This window comes from Tursiops truncatus, chromosome X (assembly GCF_011762595.2).
Source record: "Tursiops truncatus isolate mTurTru1 chromosome X, mTurTru1.mat.Y, whole genome shotgun sequence".
Taxonomy (NCBI): domain Eukaryota; kingdom Metazoa; phylum Chordata; class Mammalia; order Artiodactyla; family Delphinidae; genus Tursiops; species Tursiops truncatus.
The window spans coordinates 97,225,274-97,245,387 of record NC_047055.1 but is presented as its reverse complement, the minus strand read 5'-3'; the positions used below and the strand labels follow the sequence as shown (position 1 = coordinate 97,245,387).

The window sequence follows — 20,114 nt, the reverse complement described above, 5'->3', positions numbered from 1 at the left end:
TAATTGACAAATTAAAGTTGTATAATTTAAGGTATACAGCGTTGCAACTTGATATATTTATATGTATATATATGTGTGTGTGTGTGTATATATATATATATGTATGAAATGATTACCACAATGAAGCTAATTAACACATATATCACCTCACATAGTTACCATTTTTTGTGTGTGGTGAGAATACTTAAAATCTACTCTTTTAGCAAATTTCAAATATACAATATAGTGTTATTAACTATAGTCACCATACTGTAGGTTAGATCCCCAGAACTTATTTACCTCACAACTGAAAGTTTATACACTTTGACTGATATCTCTCCATTTCTGTCACCCTCTAGCCCCTGGTAACCCACTGTTCTACTCTCTCCTTCTGTGAGTTTGACTTTTTTTTAAGATTACATAAATAAGTGAGATTATATAGTGTTTGCTTTGTCATGTGCACCAGGAATACACAATGGGAAGTTTATACCTGGAAGTTTATACCTTTTGACCACCTTCATCCATTTCCACCTTCACCCATTTCACCCAGTTATAAAATAAATAAATCATGGAGAAGTAATGTGCAGAATGGTGACTGTAGTTAATGATACTATATTGCATACTTGAAAGTTGATAAGAGAGTAAATCTTTAAAGTTCTCATTTCAAGAAAAAAATGTTGTAGCTATGTATAATGACAGATGCTAACTAGATTTATTGCGGTGGGTGATTTCACAATATATACAAATATCGAATCATTCTGGTGTGCAGCTGAAATGAATATAATGTTTTATGTCAGTTATATCTCAATTTTAAAAAAGGATACACAACGGGGAAAGGATAGTCTCTTCAGTAAATGTTGTTTGGGAAATGGTATACAGAAATGCAAAAGAATGAAATTATACCCTTATCATACACCATACACAAAATTCAACTCAAAATGGATTAAAGACTTAAATTTAAGACTTGAAACCATAAAATTCCTAGAAGAAAATGTACAGGAAAAGCTCCTTGACATTGGTCTTAGCAATGAATTTTTGGATATGACACCAAAAGGACAGACAACAAGAGCAAAAATAAACAAGTGAGACTACATTAAACTCAAAAGCTTCTGCACAGCAAAAGGAACAATCAACAAAATGAAAAAGCAACCTACAGAATATATTTGCAAATCATATACCTAATAAGCAATAAATGTTTTAAATGTCAAGCCCTCATTTATGGAAGTCTTATATTTTCCATTGGGAGAAATGATATAAAATCCCATGGTCTAACAACATAAGGTGAAAAGTATGAAAGCAGGTCAAAGAAATCAAGTTACTCTTCTGACAAACTCAAGAGAGAACTAACGGTGTTCTTAATCCACTGTAAAATATGGTTGTAAGTTTGACAACCACAAGAAATTCAAATTGCTCAATATTGATATCTCTATGAATTATACTGACTTTAGAGGAGGAAGATGTTAAGTTTCTCAAGTATCTAGTTGAAAAATTTTTGAAAGTGTGAAAGCCTTAGTCATAAACATGTCTTATTTCACTAGAAGCATGGCAGAAATCCCAGCTATAAATTAGCAAAAGGATGTCATAAAGATGAGAGAGCATTTAGTGGGAAGGAGTGCCTGTGTGTTTATGCTGAAACTAAAGGAGGTTTTTTTTTTGGTGGTAGTGATGTTTTTCAAGGAATATTTAATAACAAGGTAGGTAGCTTATCTAACATGTATTTTTATATCACTGAAGCTAAAGCAAAACATCCTGTTTATTGGCAAGTATGGCCTGTATGTGTACACTACAGTGCAATTTTTAAAATACTGTAATTATAATTTCAGAACCTCAGAATCTGAATAGGTGCCAGTGTTCTCTCCTTTTTTTATATGGGAAAAAAAAATCCTTTGAAAATCATTTGAAGCTTGGACAAAAATTCCATAACTATATTCTTAGGATCGCTCTGTAGAGTCTGAGATTCAGATGATACAAGGGAAGCTTCAATTCAACTTTTCAGAGAAGACATTCAAGCTCTCATGATCTCATCAACCAGGAGAATGTTGGTGGCAATCACAGTGTAGGAATGAAGAAGCTGTTTCTTTATACAATAGTTATCCCTTATGCCTACTTCTGCTGCTACCATTGGCTCACCTGTATTCAAGTCTACACCCACAAGTTGACCTGATTCTGAATGTTCTGCTTGAACTTTAACTAGTGTTTCCTGAAGGTCAAAAACAGAGTTCTGAGCAAGAACCTTGGGAATCATGAGCAATGCATCAGCAAATGCTTGAACTCCAAGTTGGGCCCTGCCCTTTACATTGGGCTTGTATTTAATCAGGGCTTCTGCCATTGCCACTTCCACTGCACCAGCACCTGGAACTACACAGCCATCATCAATAGCATTTTTAACAGCTCTCAAACCATCTCTTATTGCATCTTTGATTTGAGTAAGTGTGTGCTTATTTGGTCCTTTGATCAATAATGTGACCGAGCGAGGATTGTTATATTTCTCAATAAAGGTGAACTTCTCTTCTCCCAATGTATATTCATAGACAAGTCCTGCATGTCCCAAACAATGAGGATTTAGGTTATCAAGAGAATTTAGGGCTACTCCACCACAAATAAGAGTCAGCCTTTCCATATTTCTCGTTTTAGCTCTGTGCAGAGCTACTATGCCTTCTTTTGAAAGAGCATCTAAGGAAAAGGGATCAATTCCCTTTTGATTAATAACAACAAATCCTTTATCTGAATCACCACAGACTTTCGTTTGCATGTCTATCATTTTTTTAAATCTGTCTTCAATGAACTTTCTTTCAGCTTTCACTAGTTTCTCTCTCTCCTCTGCCCTCTTGTAAAAAAAAGCCAGAATTCACTTCTGTTTTTCCATATTCTAATGACACATTGCATGTGAGGATGTACGCATCTTCTACTCTCTTTTTCATATCAGGATGCCATGCCCCATGGTCCAAAATAAGACCTCTGATTACGCTTCCATCAGTTTCAGATTTGTTTTATCTCCATGATCTCAACCATGAAGAGGTCAATAGGTTCATCTTGTTTCTTAATGGCTAAAATGGAGTCCACTACAGCCTCTGTTAAGACATCAGCAAGTTCAGCATGAACTTTAGTACGTAGAGATGTTCTGGCCACATCTATAAGTGTTTCCCTGTCCATCTCTTTGCTTAGTTTGACTTGTTCCAAAAACTGAAGTGCCTTTTCCTCTGCAGCTTCAAATCCTTCTGTAATTATTCTGGGTTGAAGACCTTCAGAAATGTAGAGATCCCCCTGCTTCAGGAGCTCTCCAATGATTAGGACATTGGAAGTAATACCATCACCAGTTATGTCATCCTGGGCTGTTGCTACTTTGGCTATTAAGGAGGCTGTTGCATGTTGAATTTGCATTTCATGAAGCAGCACATTTCCATCTTTAGTGAGCTTGATGTCTCCAGCACCAGAAACAAGCATCTTCATGGTGCCCTTAGGCCCCAAGTTGGTCCTCAGCACGTATTGCATCCCCCAGGCCACACTGATGTTGACAGCCAACGCCGTGTGGGCTCAGGCCACCTCAGCCTTGGGGTTCAGGGTCTTCCTGGCCGCCATAGCTGACCCAGCAGAAGAAAGTGAGGGAACCCGGTGTCTGGAAAGCCCAGAGCCAGTTCAGCATGGCTGGGAGGCGCTATCCAGGTCTTATGGAGAGGGAGTTTTCTTTTTTATTGTTTGAATATTTAAATAGTGTTAACAGCTTGTGAAATTTCTTTTTACTTAGGTCACTGATAATAATAAGAAAATCTTCCAAATACAGACAAATGAGAACTATTTCTTCTTTTTTTATTATATATTTGTTTATTTTGGCTGCACTGGGTCTTAGTTGCGGCATGTGAGATCTTAGTCGCGGCATGCGAGATCTTTAGTTGAGGCATGCATGTGGGATCTAGTTCCCTGACTAGGGATCGAACCTGGACCCCCTGCACTGGGAGCACAGAGTCTTACCCACTGGACCACCAGGGAAGTCCCTGAGAACTATTTCTTAGACATTTTCGTTTCACCTCTATTATGTAAAAATTGAAGCCATATGAGGATTCAAGCTGAATCATTTACTACCTCAACTCAGTGGACAGTCGCCACTCCTTCACTACAGTTTGGGCTTTAAAGATCTAGTATAAGATAAAATGAAATACATCTCAACAACTCTGTAGGGAAAATAGGTCAGTCTTATTGTTCAATTCTTTTGGTTTGAGATCCCTTACAGAACTCATATCCCCTTTAAATACAGCTGCCACCAGTCGATATGATTTTTTTTAATTCATTTTTTCCTGGTCCTGAGTTACTGAACTTTGGCCACAAATTGCATTGTATTTAGGGCCTCTCCATCTCACCTCTAAACTTGGAGCATGTGTCTAGAAGAGAACAGAAACAAAACAAGCAAAAATCAAAATAAAATAAAAACCCAAACTAAAGAATCACCCTTCATCTTTCTTTACATTCTTGGCTTGTGTGAGTCCTTCCTTACTTTTATGGCTCATGACCTGTCCCATCTCCAAACATTTGATATCTGTTGCCACTTTTTAATCATATTTACCTCATACATCTCATCAATAGGTTGACTAGTTTGTTTTCAAATCTCAGTAATCACTGTCCTTCATTGCATGGTGACTTGAGAACTAGTTCATATATTTTGGCCAGTTTTTTTTTAAGTTTGTTTTATGTGAAAACGTAAATCTAATCCTTTAATATATCTTGACTGGAGGCATAAGTATGGTGCCGTTTTTTAAAATATGATCTTTTATGCCTCTAATCTCACTGAAAGTCAGGCTGGTCAGTTCTTTTTAATGTTCTCTGGGGAATCATCCCTCCTTTCTGAAGCCCTCAATTAAGTCTGAGTTCAAACCACCTACAGGAAAATGGCTCTTCCACCATTTACATCTCCCTTTGCAAACCTGCCTTAAACAATATGGCCCCGATCAACAATCCTAGTGACCTTGAAGAGACAGCAGTGTGTGGTGGCTTGAAGTGAGATCTTAGTTCCTGCCCAGGAAATGAACCTGGGTAGCCTGGGTGAAAACCAGGAATCCTAGCCACCAGTCCACCAGGGGCTACAGGCTAGAAGCAAAGTTGGCTTTTGCTGGCTTTGCCCCTGTTGAAAAATGAATTTCTCAGGGAGGCAAAAACTGTAAAAACACATATAAAGTTTATAATTAGAGACACTGCACAAGTGGGAGAGCACACAGAGAAACAGTTTGTTTGGTTAAGACAGAAGCAAGGCAGAGATGCACACCCAGAGAGAAAGGGTGTGGGCGTCCTCCCTAACGAGGAGGAGTGCACCAGAGAGGTGACTCAAATCACTCATATAGGGCAGTTCTTCCTGGTCTTTGTTTACCTTTGGCTAATTATCTCACTTCTTTTTCCACACCTGACCTGTCTTAGATCCCTTCCCGACATGCGTGCACATCCTTTTGTCAAGAGGGATTTCAGCACAGAGGACTATGGGGAGGTTGACACACCTATTATGGGGTGGTGCCCCCTCCCTTTTTGACCCCCGAGGAGCCTTTCTGCGGATGTGTAGTCGGGGAGGTCTCCTTGACCTCAAGAATAAGAAATACATGGTCTCTTTATTTTTTGTCCAAGCAGGACTCAGCCCCTCCTTGCTCCCGCCATTATCTTTATCTTGGAGTATCTGTCCATAGGGGACAGATTCCAGCTGCTCAGCCTGGGGCCCATCTATCTCCTTCTTCACTAGCACTTATGAGTTCCAACAGTCACAATAGAAGCAGTGACCATGGAGGATATGCTTTGCAACAAAGAGGTTTCTCTCTGATTTTCGGTTGGGTCTGTTGATGCAAAACAAGATGGAAAGTGGAGGAAATCCTTTGACTAATTAAGCCAAGAAAGTACCATAGCCTCCATTTGTTGGATGTTTCAGATAAATAGTCTTTGAGCTTGATATGTGTGGAACAGCTCAAATGCTCCATTTTGTAGCTCACTTGTGGGAACAGATCAAGCCCTCAAGTTCCCCTGATGTGTGTGTTTCTTACTGAAAGTAGTGTCTTTACTTATTTTTATTTTTTTCTTCAGATTTAAATAACATAAGCTTAAGAATGTGGAATGGGGTGGGGAAGAGCCAAATATGTAATTTTATGAGTAAAAGCACTTGAAATTAAATCATCCCGGGGAATTAATTTGCATAGGAAACTGACATCTACAACTTGATTTGAGAAATATATGCCAGTTTCTGGTTGACTGTGTATTTCTTAAGCATATACTACAGAAGAAATTGTTTGTAGTATTTGTATTTCTCATGTCTAGGGCATTGGGTATCGTGTTTCAGATGATCAGTGAATGCTAAATGAAAGAAATAAGTGGATCATTGTGGTCCTCCTCTCATTTTTGTGGCCTTCAAAAGACTAAAGGGATTTTTGAGCAGTTCATATATCAGTGATCCATGAATTCATCAGTTTATTCTCACAGGAAAATATTAGAACAACCCAGTGAATATTTGGTAGATTGAGCTTCTGCTTTTTTCATGTGCTCTCTCTTCCAAAAAACTTTTTAATAAGAAAATTACTCAGGTAGAGACAGTGTATTCTAAGGCTGTAAGCTAATGTTGGTTCCTAAGCATCCTTCAAATCAACTTCAAGTATGTCCTGGTAGATCAGGGGAGACTATGTAGATGCAGATATTGGCGATTCTGATCTCCACAGAACAGGAGTGAGCTCACTGCAGAGTTTGGCCCATTCCTAACTCCACCAGGGAAAGTGAAGGGCTTCTGCTGCTCAGACTGGGAAACTGCCCTCTCTTCTCAGTGGAAGAACAGATCATACGGTTAGCTCATTTTATATGTGGTGATGTGACAAGGCGTAAAGCACTAGAACTACAGGGTTTTATTTTCAGGATTACTGAGCAAGTCCCTTTAATAATGGAGGAGAGAAATATGTCTCTTTGCAACTTGACAGGTAAAGATTTATTTTCTCATCTTTAACTGTGTCCAGTGTGCTTATGGATGGAGAGACTGAGCTCACAGGTGACAGCCTTGAACATGGCATATCACAGAGGCCAGCATCAGGCCCTGCTGTAACTACACTGGCTGGCCAGCCAGGGCTTGCAAGGCAAAGCCAAGGGCTCCCCTTGGGAGCCATTCAGGTTTCATGTTGGAGTATTTAGAGAGGGGAAAGCCAGAGGTACAGAGACATTTTAAAGACCATTTAAGATTGTAAACATACAGGAGGAGAATACCATGTGCTGAGAATTATAAGAAGTTTGGTCCTCTCAAATTTTCCACAGCCTTCATGAGAGGGCCGTAAGAAGGGAGGGCAGGAAAGGGACACTGCTCACTAGGCTTTGGCATGAACGCTGAGTCCGAAAGCCCACGGCTATTCTCTGAAGAGGACTCTAGTAAATCATCCACTTGGGCTCATATCTCTGTTCCATTTCTTTGATCTAGCAAAAGAGAACAAATGGTGGCCCTCAAAAGATGAAAACTAAGATGTTGTGACTCCAGTTTAAATTATGGAAGCACTTCAGTATTGTCTTTTAAGCTCTAGTCTTCCTTAGCCTTGTAGAGAGTATAAAAACCAAGAGGCAGTACTGTTAACTTATCAAGAAAAATCAGTATCCTTGGTGTGGTTTGTAAATGAGGCACATATTGTCTGTGAGGTGAGGGTGTGAGAAAAGGAAAATTTTAAAAGTAATAATAGAGGCATAGGGAAAATGACAGTTTTATTAAGTGGCCTGAGAGATATCTCAGAGTTGTAGCATTTTTTGTAAACAGGTAGTCTGTATGTGTTGTCAAAATGCAAAGGAGACTCACATATCACTCCATGCCCAGATCTGGAGGATGATATAAAAGCAAAAGGAAATAATTGAGTATAAACTTTGGACCTCAAATTAATAAATATTTTAAAGAATAGTAGAGATCTCCTTCCTTGGGACCATGGAACCTGCTGACTTGATCAATGCAAATCACAGACGGTTGCTAAGCAATGCCTGTCCTGATGCCAGTCAGGTGATTCTATTATTCTTTGTAGAGTTTCTCTCTGCTTTCTGAGACTATGTATGGCATTTTGTTCTCCAAGAATGCAATAATACTCCTTTTTTAAAAACCATTTAATACTATGAAATCTCAAACATATATATTTTTCTTGAGAATGAAATATGTCTATTCCTGTCAAAACCAGATCATAAGGTTTTCAGAAAAGAAGATAAAATAGAGAAATGTCAGTATTGGAGATGGCTTTCCATAAGCCGATTAGGGAAATGGGGATTAACACTGATGCTAATGCAATTTGTGTGCGAACTCCTTTTAACATATGTCCCTGGCATCCTCCAAAGTCTCATGGTCTCCAGGGGACAAACCCCATTACTCAGTGCATTTCAGAGTGCCGAGGACAGAAATCTACATGAATATATGGAAAATTATTTCTGAAATTGTACTTTCATATTGAGGATCACCTCATTCTTCCCATAACACCATGCTCATATTTTTTTTATAACATATGTCAGATTCTTTATTCACTGGTCTATCTCCGACTGAATGTCAGCTCCCTGAGTTTGGTGGTTTTATCCTTGTGCTTCCTATATTGGTGGAGCCCAGCATCATGTTTCATACACAGTCTGGGGTATATAAGTGTTTTGCTGGGAACCAAATTCACACAGATGCAATTATACTAGCATAAATTTAGTGCAAGCTTAGTTTTATCTCAGCTCTGCCATGTATGTTTTCTTTGGACATAAAACGTTCTTCCTAAAAATACTTTAACTTTGAATTTTAATTTTGTGAATAAATTATACATTTTATATCTGACTTTGTGGATTCAAATAGCCTAATCTATACATAGAAACATTTGCACTTCTAGTTTTAGCACAAACACATAAAGAGCAAGTCGTCATACCGATCCTTACAATCAGAAGAAGCTGGACAGACTGGAAATTAATGACTTTTCTTGGACCCACCAAAGAACTAAGGTCACAGGGCAACTTGCTACCCCTAAATCTGAAGAGACAAGCACATGTAGAGAAAGAGAGCCAAGATCTGTTTACCTGGAGAAGAAGTTAATAAAAAAGAAGACACAAATTAGCAATATAAGAAAAGGAAGAGAGGTCATTACTACTGATCCAAGAATACAGGCATACCTTGGAGATATTGCAGGTTTGGTTCCAGACCATTGCAATAAAGCAGATATCACAAAATGAGTTGCACAAAATTTTTTTCTAAAATTCCTACTGCATATAAAAGTTATGTTTACACTGTACTGTAGTCCATTAAATGTGCAATAGCATTATGTCTTTTAAAAAGTATATAACTTGGGGACTTCCCTGGTCGTGCAGTGGTCAAGAATACACCTGCCAATGTAGGGGACACGGGTTCGAGTCCTGGTCCAGGAAGGTCCCACATGCCACGGAGCAACTAAGCCCGTGTGCCACAACTATTGAGCCTGCGCTCTAGAGCCCACGAGCCACAACTACTGAGCCCGCGTGTCTAGAGCCCGTGCTCCACAACAAGAGAAGCCACCACAATGAGAAGCCCGCGCACCGCAACAAAGAGTAGCCCCCGCTCGCCGCAACTAGAGAAAGCCCACGCGCAGCAACAAAGACCCAATGCAGCCCCCCCAAAAAAGTACATGACTTAAGGTAAAAATACTTTATTGTTGAAAATTGCTAACCATCATCTAACAATGCAGGGGTGCCACAAACCTTCAGTTTATAAAAAATGCAATATCTGCAAAGTGCAGTAAAGTGAAGCACAATAAAATGAGGTATGCCTGTATTAAAAGGATAATAAAAGACCACTACAAAAAACACTGTGCCCATAAGTTTGATAACTTGGATGAAGTGGACCAATTCCTTGAAATACACCAACTACCACTGTTTTCAAAAGCTGCCTTTTGAAACACTAATTCTGTGGGCAAATACATTGTGAGTAAAACAGCTGATTTAGAAATGGGATTTGGGGACATAATATATTTACATATTGGAGTCAGTCTCTAGTTGGATTTTTAGTTGAATATTGGGGTTGACATTGAGAGCAGTATAAACATGCAGCAATTCAAAAATAATTATAATAATAATGATAAGAAGAAGAGGAGGAGGAGGAGGAAGAAGAGGAAGAGGAAGAAGAAAGTTATCTTGAAAAGATTCAGCGCAAGAGGGGCTTAGAAACTGCCCCTCTACCTCAGTCTTCAACTTCTTCCATCTCTCTCTGGATTTGTGCCTATTTAAAAGCAATCACATGCTTGGTTCAGGTTTTTTTCCATTTCATGCCCACATTCATGGGAGAATATAGATGTTTTCCTGTGCCTTGTTTGCAGTGGGATTATCTTCTACTCCCTGAAAACATTTGAACACTGTACTGAGCCAGGTGACCTATAAGGTCCCAGATTCAGACTTGCTAGTCTATCTTCAATTCTTTCAGTGTCGTAAGATCCCTCAAACCTCCAGGTCTTTGGTCATGCTGTTCTACCTGCTGGAATTTCTTTTCCTCCTCTTCTGCCTGTATGCCAACTTTTCTGGTTAATCCTTGCTTGTCCCTCAAGAATCAGCTCACTTGATGCTAACGGGTCCCCATAAGTATCTTCACAGTTCTCAGGCTGACTCAGGAGACGCTCCATTTTCATCTCATCATACAGCACAGCAATGACTGATGTTCTTCCCCATGTCCTCTTCTCTATGCTGAGCATCTCGAAAGTCAGGGCTGCTCGGTGCCTGGCCTTTAATATGTATGAAATGAGTGCATGAGCCGGTGATGCTCAGGAATGAGAGGCTATGGGTGAAGGTTTAGGAAAACCATCAGAGTCCTCTTGGAATGAAGGAACAGAAAGTCCACAAGAAGGAAAAAGTCAACAGAGAATTAATAAATTTGCTTGGGATAGTGCACTAAATTTCTACACCCTTTTCAGAAAAAAAACGGCTTGATGACACAAGTGAAAGCATAAGTTGCCAGAATTGATGGGCCCAGATCCAGTTTTATTCCCCAGGAATAGAGTATTACATTTCTTTATAAGAAAAGCAACAGGAAGCCTTATCTGCTGGTCATACTTATTGGTAGGTATTTGCAGGGCTGTTCTTATGACTTATTATTCATCAACTGCTTCTTATGAGCAAGAATTCCCACCCTAACGAGGTACCAGCAGCCTGGTAGTTGATATCTGATAATAGCTTCACATCTACTAGACTGAGAAGGAAGTGGGCTTTCTCTGCTTCCCCGTAAGGACTCGTGGACATTTGCTGCCATTGGGGGCTGCTGTACTTGGTGTACAGTCATCAGTAAACCAGGCACTGAAGTCTTGAGTTTCATCTCCTCACTGCCCTCACGAGTGATTCATCTTTTCACAACTGTCTGTAGCAAATCAAGAGTAAAGTAACAGAACATCACTGGTAAAACCACTTGGGATTACCAGGGAGAAAACAAGGATTCATTGGCTGCAAGAGATTATACTTAGAGAGGGGAGAAGTGAAAGCTGTGAAGCATTTGCAGATTCAGCCTATATGGCATGTTTCCTCAGCACAAGCTCCTTGAGGATGTTTCTATGATGCAGAAATCAATCTGTGGCATCCAAGTTGGCCCATTATGACCTGGTTCAAACACCCATCATACGGAGCTTCACCTTTTTGTGTGCCCTATCGTCATGCAAATACCTCAGCACACTGTGCTACTCAGCATTTCAGATTATCCCCCTTTGGTCAAACAAACCAGAATGCTATTTCTGGGATTCTTTTCTTCCCACCATCCAGATTTTTCCCTCATTCTGCTACATCCTCCAGTGAATTTCTTTTTTTTTATTGCTTTAGAGTTCATGGATAATATTTCTTTTGGAAAGATACCAGTAAATCTTCACATTTTACTTTAGCACCAAACTGACATTATACAAGAGAGAGATCTGCAATCCATCATATGAAGGAAAATTTAAATGAATGCCATATAAAACATTCTATAAAATGAGATAAAATCTTCCCACGTGCTAGGGCAGGACATGGTTTTCTTCTTCGTGTGGAGAAATAAGTTAACAGAATTGACCCAAATAGATGCCTAGACATAAAACATCACAAGCAAAATGCAGGATACCAGCAGTAATTTTAAACCAAGAACTTACAGATGATTATGCTTATGTCCGGATGGAAAAGTAGTTATATACTCCAAACAAGGCTGCCTTAAACTTTCTTTTTGAAAGAGAATAACAGATGGGTGAAAAATAATTTTGAGAAATGCCTCAGGGGATAATATATGAATCCATCCATACCTTTTTGTCTTGCTCAACTAACCTAGGCCTGGGGGAGGGGATTCTCTTCCAAATCTATTTTTGATCTAACAAAATACTTACTAACATTCAAAACAGACACACAGCTCAGTCATTTGTGCTCTCACTGCAACAGAGGATCCTGACAGAGGCTGCCAATTACAGGCGTGCATCTTCCTAGACACAGTGATGGATACAGACTTTGTGCCAGAGAGTCAGAGCACTTCTCTGGGATTTGGGCTCTGCTCAGCCCCTCTCTGATGGTGAAGCTGTGAGGACAAGAGCTGTGAGAGCCAGGCTGAAGAACTTGTGGAAGACGCTGGCTTACAGAAAATAAAGGAGCCCACCGCAGAGAAACAGAGCCTGGCAGAGAGAGCACCACTGTTCCTACTGTCTCAGAGGCCTGGCCGCACCACTGCCCACCTTCCCTTGGTTACTGCAGCAGATCGAGTCCCTTTGTGCCTCAATTTGTTCACGCTGAGTTTCTAGGATAGTCCCTGACTAGGATCTTTAACATAAAACTATGGACTGTATTTTTTGTTTTGTCTTGTTTTAATCTTCTGCTCCTAATACAGTGTTTGGCATGGAATACAAACTCAAAAATAAAACATAAAAAAAATAAAATAAATTGAAAAGTGGCCTCAAATACTGACCCCCTGCCTCTTCTTTCTTTAATGAATTGTAAAGTGATGTGCTAAATACACTGATAATCCCAGCAAAACAATAACTTGGAAATGGAATGGGAAATGGAAATGGGAAATTCCACTTTACAAAGGAAGGTCAGACTTACGTTCTTTACTTTTTTAGCAAGTTTTCACAGGAGATAAGGGAAATCTACAAGATGGGCTTCAAAGAGACAGGGGAGGCAATTGGCAAAAAGGTAAACCATCCAGATAGGAAACTAATGTTAGGATGAGGACACTCAGTTCATGTTTTGTTCTGTTTTCATCTGGTTTTTGTTTTGTGTGATATGCGTTTGCCGTTACTAACGCTGGAGGTACATTTTACTATACCTTCCCTAGTTTTAGAATTGGTGTAAACTGAAGGGGACCAGAATGTGCCACCCCAAAATATGTCTCTTTGGCATAAGGATTATTTTGAGCTGCTTAATATTAAGAAATAGACACAAGAGAGGCTCTGAAAACCAAGTAGAAGTTACCCTTTTGTAAGGTAAATTTAAATTTATAAAGGAAATCTCCATTTGTAAGAGTTTCTCCCTCTCTGTACCAGTAAGAGGAGAATGACTAAAACTCTAGAAACTCTTATTGATAGAGAAGGCAATGACTTAAATCTGCAGAACAAACATACCCTGTTTACTGTGCTTTGCCTGATAACCTCCCATAACTGTCTCACCCCACCCCCAATATGTTTTGTCTTAGCTGAAAGTGGTATTTAAGGTGGTGGCTTGGGCCATTTCAGGGAGTTACTCAGTTTTCTTGGGTCTTTCCCATGTATACAGCAGGTATATGTGTTTCTAAACTTCTGTTTGTTTTTCTCCTATTAATCTGTCTTTTATTACAGCCAAGCAACTAGAAAGGAAGAGAGAAAATTATTTTTCCTCCCCCAAAATAGATTACTCAGAGAGTTAATTATAGCTACAGGTTGGTGTAGCATGGAGAAACAATTGTGGTTTAGACCACATCTGTTGATTGAATCTTCAGAGTTGTGTACTTTTCTTATAAGCATCTCTTAAAGAAATTTGAACTCTGTTATTCTCAAACATTTGGCACTGAATGAAAAATTCAAAAGACAAAGGAAATGGAAGTAGTGGTAAGTTCAAGGAGAAGAGACAGAGAAATTGTGACAAAATGCTGGCATAGGAATAGAAGGGAATAGATAAAGTATAAATTTTTAGAGTTTACCCTAGCATGAAATCTTCTGCTTTTATTGTGTTAAAAAAAAGCAAACAAACACATAACAAAATGTAAAATCTTAACCATTTTTAAGTGTACAGTACAGTAGTGTTAACCATAAGCACATTGCTATGCAACAGATCTTTAGAAAATTTTCATCTTATAAAACTGAAACTTTATACCCATTGAAAGTGTTAAGAAATGAAATTCAACTGAGTAAATTTTAAAGATCCTATTGGCTGTATTCAATGATTCATGCATCAGGCAGCACCCAATCCAGCAGATAGACAGGAGCTCTCAGGAACTGTACAAAATGAAAGACCTTTATAGGCAGAAGCGAGTGGGAACAAGGAAGTTATACTAGGCCAAAAAAAAAAAAAAAAAAAAGTGGGTTGATTATTGCAAGGTCTCTTTCCTTTAGGCAGTGTCTGGGGTCTCTCAGGCAGATTATCTAACTAATGCTGATTAGGTGATTCCTGATTGACTGGTTTAAGATTCCTTTTGTGGGAGAGCCAAAACTATAATTCAGTTAAGTCTCAGTTTGGTGACGTGGGACTTAGCATGAACAACTCCATTTTGGGTGTGTTGTCTTGATTTTAATGAAAGACAACTCCCCTTTTCCCCATGCCTTTAGCTGCTGGCAACTACTGTTCTATTTTCTGTTTCTAAGAATTTAACTAATTTGGATATCACATGTAAGTAGAATCAAGCAGTAATTGTCCTCTTGGCTTATGTAACTTAGCATAATATCCACAAGGCTCATCCATATTGTGGCATATGATGGGATTTTCACCTTTTTTAAGGGAGAATAATATTTCATTGCATGTATATGCCACATTTTCTCTATCCATTTATCTGTGATAGATATCAACCTCTTGGCTCTTGAGAATAATGCTGCAATGAATATAGGTGTGCAGATTATCTCTTTGAAATCCTGTTTTCAGTTCTTTTGGATATATACCTAGAAGTGGGATTCCTAGGTTATATGATAATTCTGTTTCTAATTTATTGAGGAGCCTCCATACTGTTTTTCACATCAGCTGCCCCGTTTTACATTCCCACCAACAGTGTACAAGGGTTCTGATTTCTCTGCATCCTCACCAACACGTCATTTTCTGTTTTTTTTTTCTTTTTTAACAGAAGCTCATTAAGCTTCCAAAAGACAGTTATTTTGAATTCTTTGTCAATTAATTCATAGATGTCTGTTTCTTTGGGGTTAGTTTCTGGAGATTTTTTTTTTTTAATTAATTGAGCCATGTTTCCCTAACATATTAACAAGCCCTAAAACCAACATATGCCTTGTTGGGTTTTGCTGGGATTTGGGTATTTGAAAAAAAAAAAAAAATCCACCTCTTCCAGTCTTTATAAACTGGCTTTGTACAGAAGACCTTCACCAGTCAACCTGGCTAGAGATTCTAGGGGCCTCTCAAACATTTTCTGACGATGTGTCTTCTCTGTGCTTGTGCATATAATTTCCCAACTGTACAGATTTTCCAGTTTGCTTTTCAGGATCTTGTAATGTCTTGCTCCCTCCAGTGTCTATTATGGTTCTCTAGGTGCTTTGTTACTACAACAAGCCACCAAGCTTTACTTTGTTCTCAGCAGCCCCCAGGGTTCAAAAGTAAGCTGGTTCCCCATCAGCACTCCAACTGAGGGGAGACAGAAGCCAGTCCCTCAGGCAGCCCCCTGAATGGCTGGAATACTGGGTATACGTTCCACTTTTCTCTTACCCTTCAAAGGACAACCACTGAGTTGAGTGTTTTCTTCCAGTCACCCCAAGCTGTGCTGGCTTTGGGGAAGGACTATCATGGGTGAAATGTAACAATTTTTCTTACCCATTTCAATGTGACTGTTCTTGGCTTTCCCCTTTCCTGGGGTACTGAGTCATCTTCAGTGGTTTCTGGAGTTCTCATAAAGGCTTTCTGGGCCATATATTGTTGGTAAGTCAGTGTCTCTGTGGGGAGCAAGGTCTGAGGGTTTCTATTCTGCCATCTCACTGACATCAGTCCTAAATCTTCATTCGTATTTTATGATAAGGATCAAGTCACTGGGAGAAGAGAAATGTGTTTTATATACTGAATAATTATTATAATTGTTGACGTTTCTTTAATGCTTACTATGAGGGTGACACATGGTATACAGATGGTCCCAACTTAACAATGGTTCAACTTACGATTTTTCGACTCTATGTTGGTGCAAAAGCCATAAGCATTCAGTAGAAACTGTACTTTGAATTTTGAATATTGATCTTTTCCCAGACTAGAGATATACCCTACAATACTTTCTTGTGATGCTGGCCCGTGACAGCGAGCCACAGCTCCCAGTCAGCCACACCATCATGAAGGTAAATAACCAATGCACTTATAATCATTCTGTACCCATACATCTATTCTGTTTTATACTTCCAGTACATTATTCAATAAATTACATGAGTTATGAACACTTTCTTATAAAATAGGCTTTCTGTTAGATGATTTTGCCTAACTGTAGGCTAATGTAAGTGTTCTGAGCATGTTTAAGGTAGGCTAGGCTAAACTATGATGTTTGGTAGATGAGGTGTATGCAATGCATTTTCAGCTTATGATATTTTCAACTTACGATGGATTTATAGGGGCATAACCCCATCAGGAGTCAAGGAAGATCTGTGTGATAAAATTCTCACAACTGTATCAATAAAGATTCCAAATACCACTTCTGTCTCCCAATTTACCCAATCAGAAAACTAAAAGAGGGTGGCCTAAGGGTGCTTTTCTAGTCAATAGTAGGAATGGGGTTTGCACCAAGGCAATCTAAATCCATAGCCTATGGGTTTAACAAGTTGCTTCAAAGTCTTTAGTATTTGAAGCTGTAGGATTATATAAGAGCCAAAAACAAACACACAAAAAAGCAAAACAAAAACCAGGAAGTTATTTAGTTTTGTGAGTTAACATGAATTTTATTGTTTAACATCATAGGAAACCAAGAAAGTCACAGGTAATAAAGCATTAAATAACATAGCTACACATACAAAACATTTTCAGAAATTCTTAGACTTTGAGGGAAGAAGAATGTTTAACCTAAAGTTGATTTAAATCTGATAAGTATACCATTCAAAGAGAGATTGATTTCCACTAGTTTCTGCATGGGATCATAATTCTGTCTTTGAAGTAATCCCAGATGCCCATTAGAAAAGCCTTGACTAAAACATATTAACAAGCCCTAAATTTGTTTAGTCAACGGAAACCTCCATACATGCTCAGGGGGTAGTTTTCCAAACCCAGTCAGATGTAGGGATTTATGGCATATTAGCTCCCTCCAGGATAACTTTATGTTCAACCCCCCAAAACCCAGCAAAACCCTACAGGCTGGTTCCATCACCCCCTCACTAACATCTCATTCAACTTTCCCATGGTACACAGTGATTTGTGAAATTTTATCTCTTCCAGTGCTCAAGATTCAACTTTGCCATGTTTTCTTTATTTCAAGTAATAAGAACAATTACTTTTTTTTTTGGTTTTAAAGTGACAGGATGAGTTTTATTCTTTTATATTTTTAATTTTTTTATATTTGTACTATTTTTTACGGTAGGTCCTTGTTGGTTATCTATTTTATACATTTTTAACATTTATTGACTGATTGATTGATTTTGACTGTGTTGGAGCTTAGTTGCTCCACGGCATGAGGGATCTTCCCAGACCAGAGCTTGAACCCATGTCCCCTGCACTGGCAGGCAGATTCCTAACTACTGAGCCACCAGGGAAGTCCAGTTATCTATTTTAAATATAGCAGTGTGTACATATCAATCCCAAACTCCCAATCTATCCCTCCCTCTTACCCTTCCCCTAGGTGGAACAATAAGAACAATTTCTAAGGCAGATTATGTCAACAAATTTTCTTCAACTACCTACTTTTTCTATATTACTCATTTTGCTTTCTCTTTTTTTGTGTTTTTGCAGTTTTTACACTTCGTATAAGATGAGAGAGAAAGCTGAAGGGTATTGGCCAGATATTTTCTTTGTAAAATACTTGTTCTAAAGTTCCAGTACTTAGAAAAATGTTAACCTCATTTATCATATTTTTAAAAATCCAATAAAAACTAAGATAAATCTGGGTCACACACACACACACACACGCGCGCGCACACACACACACACACACACACACACCAGTATATTATGTTTCTTATTTATAATTCACGGCTTTCTTGATTATCACTCATCAAGGATACCTGATTCACAAGCTAGCAGCCTCCAAATTACCCTCCCTGCCTACGGCTTCTTCCCTTCCAATCGTTTAAATTAAATTGCCTCAAGTAATAATCATTGCTAAGGGTAAAAGAATAAAAAATTAAAACAGTCTCCCTAAAGCACAATTTCTAATAAGCAAAGCATAGATGAGAAAGTAAATGTAAATGGAAGGTACAAATGCAAGAGAAAAAAAACCAACACTAGAGCAAAATCTCAGTAGAACCTCAGATGCGATTATTCACTATTGCTGAGCAGAGTCAGGGCTCATTAGTTCTGGGGAAAAGTAAGAATATGCATGAGGGAAAATAAAGTTGATTGATTCCTCATAGTGCTTCCTACTCCCTCGGCAAATATTACCATTTCACTGCACTTAAAAAATAAAATGAATAATGCTTTTTACTGGCCTTCGGAAAACTTCCTCTATGCATTGAATGTCGTTTAATTTGGCTCATAATCCTCCGTGAAATAGTGTAAGAGTGTATATTACTAGTTTTAATATTAGTGGGTAGGACTATGGCTAAGTAACTTTTTTCCAGGTTACTGAGAGGCTTAGAGTATTCAAGTCTTCTGCCTCCTGAAATATTCACTTGGCAATACAAAAATAAAATTATAATTATGGATATGTCTACACGATACCAAAATAACAGATGGATTTAGCTAGAAAAACAACATGCACATTTATCGAATTGTATACTCAAACAAATATGAACTGACAGATTTTTCATATTTTCATTTTAATTTGGGTGTTGTGAGCATACAGCTGAAGTGTGACAAAGCCCATGATAGTAATTGAAATTCAGAGCAGTCAATTTTAGAAAACACTTACTGTGTTGATCATCTACACGTATTGTGCTTTTTGACACATACTTATTAACAAAATTTGTTTCCTATCACTCATGTCTGTCCTCTTAATGGCCATCACAACCAAGTATTTCCTATGCCTGAAATACAGCAGAGTGTGAAGTGCCACTAATTTCCTTTGATGTCATAATTTCAGAGCCATGTAGAGAGAGTAATTAGGAGCTTCATTCAGTGTTATGGTGACAGCTTGGCTCTCTTCGACTGTACATAAATCTAAACTAGGGAGAGTGTGTGTGATGTGGAGACAAGAGACCTGGCTTGGGTGACCAAAGGAATTATCTTTGTCCCAGCTCTATCATCACCTTCATGGAGGAAGTTGGAAATGTCAGCTAGCCCTTTTTAGCCTCAGTTCCCTCAATTTCAGGAGAGAAGGAGGGAGGGAGGAAGGAAGGAGGGAGGAAGGAAGGAAGGAAGGAAGGGAGGGAGGGAGGAAGGAAGGAAGGAAGGAAATGAATGGGGGGGAGAGAAAGAAATGGAAGGGAAGGGAAGGGAATAAATGGCAGAGGGACAGAGGAAAGAAACAATAAGGGAACAAAGGGACACAATTTCTGAAATATGAGTGTTATTACATGTGCCCGTAGAATTCATATCTCATCTCCAGCCGCCCACTACCCCTCCACTTGAATAGAGACATTTTCACTATGTTCATTCACTTAAAAAACGCCTACCATTTGTAAACATTATGCTTTGTGCTGGGAATACCACAATAAATACCACATCCTGCCTCCATTCAGAGTTTTCAGAGTGCAGTGAGGGTAATATACATTAATTTATATAACAAGACAATTATATCACTGTCACTTCTGTGAATAAAACCCGTCACAAAAAGGATGACATTTTTTTCCATAAGAAAGTACTTTCTGTTTTGTTTCCTTTCCATGCTCTTCAGGTATCACATCTTTTATGTTTTCTGACTTCTCTGCTATCTTTAGGCTTCTCTGGATCTGGAGCAGACAGCAAAGCAAATCAGTAGCCCAAAATAAGATTGG

At 38.7% G+C, this 20,114-nt stretch overlaps 1 pseudogene; it reads right to left on the bottom strand.

Annotated features, from left to right (window-relative positions):
• Nucleotides 1-1,963: 1,963 nt before the first annotated feature.
• Nucleotides 1,964-3,558, bottom strand: LOC101338861 (T-complex protein 1 subunit zeta pseudogene; annotated as a pseudogene).
• Between the last annotated feature and the right edge of the window lie 16,556 nt (nucleotides 3,559-20,114).